Genomic DNA, 6,977 nt, shown 5'->3' on the forward strand with positions numbered 1-6,977 from the left:
CTCCCAGACTATAGGAACAAAGTTATTCCGTATTTTGCTTGTTTCACCTTCCAAGTTGTTTCATATCACAATCCCTCCTGATTCCTACGTTTCTCACTCCAAACTAGTTCTCCTACAATGCAAAGAAAATGTATTATTACATCTGTAAGGGATATATCTCAGTAAACTCGATCAAGTCAAGTGATCATGAGACCAGGTGTCTCAGCACAGCTCGCATCCACATAACCAGACTCTGTTTTCCTGCAAAGCAGGATAGCTCTATCCAAACAAACGGATGGAGATATTCTTTGGCATGAACTTTTCTCCACAATGAGTGTGAGTATTGTCCTCACACAAAAGACATCCTTAATTCTCTCTAAAATTGAGTCTAGTATATAAGCTTGAGGTTTTGGAAGTACTGGATCAGTGCTGAAGGGTAAAGACTTGCATTTCAGTCCTGTGCTCTCTGAATGGGAAGATTAACCAGTTGTTTAGCCTGGAGAAGAGGAAGCTGAGGGGAGACCTTATTACTGTTTAAAACTACCTAAAAGTAGGTTGCAGAGAGGTGAGTGTTGGTGTCTTCTCCCAGGTGATAGGTGATAGGACAAGAGGGAATGGCATCAATCTACGTCAGAGGAAGTTTAGATTGGACATTGGGAAAAATTTCTTCATAGAAAGGGTTGTCAAGCATTGGAACAGGCTGCCCAGGGAGGTGGTTAAGTCACCATCCCTGGAGGTGTTTAAAAGGCGAGTAGATGATATGTTTGGGGACATGATTTAGTAGTAGACAGGTATGGTTGGAGTTGGTGATCTCTAAGGTCTTTTCCAACCTAATGATTCTATGATTCTATGATTTGAATTGCCTGATCATACTTTGCTCCTGGGAAAGTCACTCAAGAAAATGCTTATTGCTGTCCCTTTTTACTGCAGCAGTGAGCCAAAACTGCTCACAAATAGCACTTCTCCTGCCCCCTCCAAGCTGGGAACTCAGAAGCAGAAGCAGCAGGATGTTAAACCACTCGCAAATAGCAATACCTCCCTGAGAGCCCAAGCCTGGGACAAGCACAGAGTGAAATTGTAATTAATGCAGTTCCACATCACTTGACTCCTTTCTCTGCAACATCATGTTGCAAACGCTGATTCTTCTCCCCAATAGGGATTTACTAATTTGAAGATACTTCATATGTATCAGAGGAGCCCACAAGAAGGCAGATATTGTCATGGGAGTCTGCTATAGACCACCCAGCCAAGAAGAAGAAGCTGATGAACTCTTCTATAAACAACTCGGAGAAGTCTCAAGCTCACTAGCTCTTGTCCTTGTGGGAGACCTCAGTCTTCCGGATGTCTTCTGGAAGTACAATATGGCAGAAAGGAAGCAGTCTAGGAGGTTCCTGGAGTGCGTGGAAGACAACTTCCTCACACAACTGGTGAGTGAGCTGACAAGGAAGGAGCTCTCCTGGACCTGCTGTTTGTCAACAGAGAAGGCCTTGTGGGGGGTGTGAAGGTTGGAGGACGCCTGGGACAAAGCGATCATGAGATGGTAGAATTTTCATTTCTAGGTGAGGTGAGGAGGGGGATTAGCAGAACAGTCATATTAAAATTCCAGAGGGCAGACTCTGGACTGCTCAGAAGGCTGGTTGACAAAGTCCCATGGGAAACAGTCCTTAAGGGTATGGAGCCCACGAGGGCTGGGAGCTCTTCAAAAAGGAAATCCTAGCAGCTCAGGAGAAAGCCATCCCCATGTTCTGGAAAAGGAGCCATCGTGGAAAAAAACCAGCTTGGTTGAGCAGGGAGATCTTGAGGGACGTCAAAAAGAAGAAGAATGTCTATGAGCTTTGGAAGAAGGGACAGGCATCTTGGGTGGACTACAGGGAGGAAGTGAGATTGTGCATAGAAAAAATCAGGAGAGCTGGCCTCTTCTCCCAAGTGACAGGCGACAGGGCAAGGGGGAATGGCCTTAAGTGCCACCAAGGCAGGTTCAGACATGACATCAGGAAAAAATATTCTATGGAAAGGGTCATTGGGCACTAGAACAGGCTGCCCAGGGAGGTGGTTGAGTCACCATCCCTGGAAGTATTTAAGAGATGGGTGGATGAGGTGCTGCAGGGCATGGTTTAGTGATTGATAGGAATGGTTGGACTCGATGATCCAGTGGGTCTTTTCCAACCTAGTGATTCTGTATTTGTATATATACATCTACATACTGCATATATATGTATTATACATATATATCTCAGATTTCTTCTGCTTTTCAAGGCTATGAACCAATGTATGAGTGTCTGTCTTGTGGTTTCAGGCCATATGAAGTTTTCAGTAGAAACTTACAAGAGTTTATCTTTTCCTTTTAAAGCTTGGCAGACAATGTCTTTTGTATATACATGAACACTTCCCAGGTCAAAAGTGAACATAACAATCCAAATGTAAAAGTAAAGCCAAAAGTGGATCTTCTTTGACTGCTCATCCCTGACAAATCAAAAGGAATTGTAACCGGCACTCCCATTCTGTGCAAATCTCTCCTCATATTTCTGTCTGTTTCTAAGAAATAAGTGTATTATTATGTAAAACCCACTTGAGACGAACAGCAGACCCTCCCACGGTCTGGCTGATTACTTTCCAGAGGGCAGCAGTATTTTGTAAGTGCATATCCACCAGATGAAAATGGTTACTGCCCTCCTTCATTAGAGACTCCAGTTTGCTCTTACCTGGCATAAGCTTCTTATTCCTCTGAGCGTGCTGAATTTGTCTTTCATCTCATCTACGCTTTCAAGAACTAAGACTAATTCTGTCTGTAGGCTTATGAAGCTCTGTCCACACAGAAAGCACTAACTAAAAGAGCGTGGATTTGCTGTATGACATACGGGTCATACCGATGCATATGTCTAAGACAATGACTGTCTGAAATACACCACCAAAATATATTCATCCACAGAGGGAGAGGTCAGGGTAGAAAATGAAGAAATGTCCTTTTAAGGATGCAGGATGAATTTGGGCAATAGGATATACAGTAATTGCTTGGACAGGAGTCTGTCCAAACTGGTGCCCATACTTTTTCCCTCTTCTTTAGTGACAGTAGAATCATAGAACTTTTTAGGCTGGAAAAAAAACTGTTAAGTACAACCACAAACCTAACGCTGCCAAGTCCACTACTAAACCGTGTCCCTAAGAGCCACATCTACAGTTCTTTTAAATACCTCCAAGGATGGTGATTCAACCACTTCCCTGCACAGCCTGTTCCAGTGCCTGAGAACCCTTTCAGTGAAGGAATATTTTCTAATATTCAATATAAACCTCTGGCACAACTTGAGGCCATTTCTTCTCATCCTGTCACTTGCTACTTGGGAGAAGAGACCAACTCCCACATTGCTACAACCTTCTTTCAGGTAGTTGTAGGGAGCAATAAGGTCTCCCCCCAGCCTTCTTGTCCCCAGACTAAAAATCCCAGTTCCCTCAGCAGCTCTTCATAAGACTTGTTCTCCACAGCATTAATGGTATGACCTGCCTTCTTCATACATCTCTCATAATCGTGAGGTCAAAATGCATTCATATGTGGCCTGCTGGGGAGATAGATGGTAGATCTCAGGTATGTGTGCCTCCTTCTGTGCCCTTGGAGGTTAAGCACTACGTATGGAAAGGCAAGGTGAAGAAAAGAGAGGGGGATGCTTCTTATAATGGAAGCTCTTCCCCCCGCCGCCTCCCTTTGGAAGAGAAATTGTTTCCAGTAAGTGAGCAGGAAGACTAGCCCCTGCCACCAGAGAGTATTTAGAAGTAATTGAATCACTGGATTAGCTAATGCAGCATCCATTAGGAGTCCATGCTGTTCCCAGAGGACTTTGCAGCTGTAAAGGAGTGCAAGGAAGCCCTGAGTATTTCATGAACGAACATAAACCTCCTGCTTCCAGGCTATAACTTGCTTCCCAGGTGACGTTATAGAGGTGTTGTTGGCCCTCCTCCATTTCCCTCGGCACAAGATCTGAGTTTGTCCAGATGGCCCTGAAAGGTAAAGAGAAGCCAAAGCAGTTGCTCACTCCTGCTACAGCTGATGTGGGGGTAGGGGAAGTGACAGCAGAGCTCCCAACTTGGCTCCTTTCTGGGTTGAGAAGAGCAGTTGGAGGGTGCAGAAGCACTTGGGCATATCTGGACTGGGAAGGCTGGTGTAGGGAGAAGCAGCCGGCACCAGACTTGGCCCAGGGCACGGCGCGCCTGGCAGAAGGCAGGAAGGAGTGGGTGTGCAATGTGATGAAAGATTTAAACACAGAAGGCCAAGTCCTCAGCCAGGGGAAATATGGCTTGCTGAGGATCCACTGACAGCTATTTCCATTCAGTGGCCGAAGCTTGTGCTAGCCACAGTGTTATTTCAAGCTGGTTTCTGGCACTAAATCCATAGTGAGAATTTTCTGTGTTTTGAGCTGGTTCTCTTCCCTAACTAGCAGCACCAGCCTCCAGATGCTACAAACTTAGTCTGTGCTTTGAGTGCTGGTGGAGGATAAAAGAAGAGACAGTTTGGATGATGGGGCAGAGATCTGAGTGCCATAGGTGGGTCTGAGGCTCCACCTGCTTCCAGATGGATTTGCTGGTCTCACAGTGGGTAAAATTGCTTTAAACTGTGTAGCCTTCCTGCCAAGACCATGCTTTCAAAGTGGAGCAGTGCAATTTCAGCTGTATGAGAGGTTTAAATCTCAGCAAAACAATACACGTGCCTGCTAATCCTAATTCACTTATCCAAGATGCTCTATCCTTCCTCCCACTTGCAAGTGTCATTATTTAACAAGTGCAATAGCTAAAAGTTTGCATCACTGAGTCTTTTCCAAACTGAGAGCTGGCGAGCCATTTCTCTGCCTCCCTCTCTCCCACGTTGACCAGTTCACACATGCAAAGATGCCTTGCCTTGTGTTGCAGTGGGAAGGACCCTATGGCAATGTAAATATAGATGCACATAGGGAAGCAAATGCTACCCTTGTAAATTTTGCCACCAGCAGCTGTGGTGAGACACACTATTGCTTAGCAGGAGATTAGTTTTGTAGGCTCTGTGCATCTAAAAGGAGAATCATCTATTGTTTGCCATTTAAGATTTATTGCATCTCCTTTTAGACTGAATAATTTATCCTGAATGAGCCCTGAAACCCTTTGCCAGATAAAGGGAGAAAAACACTCCCCAGAAAAGAGCGTCACCTTAATAACAAATAACCAGCAGGCAACAAACAGAGCGGAGGGGGTAGGTGATGGGTGGTGGCTGGTTGCACTGTTGGAGACCTCAATGGTTATGTATCTTTTGTCATTACTTTATAATGATGAACTCCATCATTAGGAGCCATTCATTACAGCTTAGCCCGTGTGATCTGATGCTGATTTGCTAGGATCCAATTTAGCATTTCACTCTGGGCTCCATTCCATAACCATTTGGATTTGGATGTAAAAGGCAGTTTGATGCCGCCTTGATAGTGTTTTAAACTGCTGTAAAAAATGCTGGCGTGGCAGTTCAATAGTTATCTGACTAGGGGCGACACCACGGGCTTGCACGTTGAGGCAGCTGCTTTTCTTTGTCCTCGAAGTCAAGTGTGTGGGTGTGGGGGTAGCTTGTGCCTGGTTTTGGATCATTTACATGGTGAAGCAGTTGGGTGGACAGTGCAAGGAGAAAGGTGACCCTGCAACAATCACTGGGTCTCAATCAAATGGAGGAAACTTCAAAGGTAAAACAGCAGGAGACTGTTCTCTACCACCGAGATGTGTGCATGGGCACAGCTTCTAGTTGCATCCCAGTTTAAGAGAAACGTAGTCTGAAATTTCCTGTGTTTTTGGGGAAAGAAAATTACGGGTTCAAGACCCATCTCAATGAAATATTTCCCATTTCTTGTTAACCCTTGGAGATCAAGCTCTTCCCACTGCTGATTCACTGGGGCTGGGTGTATGGATTTTGAATAAAGGGAGACTTGTCCTAAATCCCATCATCAATCTGCTTTTATTCGAGCATCCCTTGTCATCCTCCTCTCCCCCCTCCCCTGGCTTTGATATCTGACTTTAATGCTACTTTTGAACTTTCCAGTTCTTGAATCAAATACAGCAAAGCACTCCTGTTTCCATCCAAGGGAAACTGAGGAGAGGGAAGATTCTCCTATGACCTCAGAGTCATCAGACATATGGAGCAAATATCTGAGGACAGCTTTTCTCTAGAATACCTCCTGAATATCTTGAGTTACTTTAGTCTAAAAGCAGTGTCTATAGACCATGGAGCTTTCTAAAAATGGCTCCTACTCATTCAGTTTGAATAATTTTCACTTCTTCCAAGGACACTTAATTTTATTAAACCAATGCCATCAATCTCCTCCAGATTTTCTACGCTAATGCGAATCAGAGTTAGAAGATGTTTGAACATATGCTTAACTTGAAGCTACCTAACCATGATGTATGTCATCCTGTTGAAGAGGTGCAGCCATCATGGAGAAAAGAATGGGTCTTGAATCAATAAGTTAGAGAATGCATTGTTTTATAATTATCTGTTTCTGTACACATTCTTTCTAGGTATCTGCAACTCCCCATCATTGGATAGTGGGCTTCAACAAAGGAGATATCTTTGTATAGACCCACTGCAGCCAGGTTATTTGATGTTATTATGACAGATGATACGAGGAGCTGTGGAGGATGAAGACCACTTTGGGGCTTATCACCTTCCCCTCTGTTTCAAGTTGGTCCTGCAATGTTATATGGAACCAGAATGGAATCAGACATGCACTGTGTAAAGGTATGGGTAGGTGTATAGTTTCCCATCTCCTGCATCCAAACAGCATGAAGCATCAAAGTCCCGTGAAAGGTATGATGGGTCTACCAGCATCACGTACAGTAGACTGCAGATGAAGCTACTAGTTTGCTCACTTCTTTCTCGGTAACCATAGTAAACGTCTGCTCTGTAATGAAAGACAAAGACCATGTGGTAAGAATGAAAACTAATAAAAGCATCATCGTTCTGCACATTAGGGAGGCAAGTCCACCTCAGACCAGGAATT

Source organism: Phaenicophaeus curvirostris, chromosome 1 (assembly GCF_032191515.1).
Source record: "Phaenicophaeus curvirostris isolate KB17595 chromosome 1, BPBGC_Pcur_1.0, whole genome shotgun sequence".
NCBI lineage: Eukaryota > Metazoa > Chordata > Aves > Cuculiformes > Cuculidae > Phaenicophaeus > Phaenicophaeus curvirostris.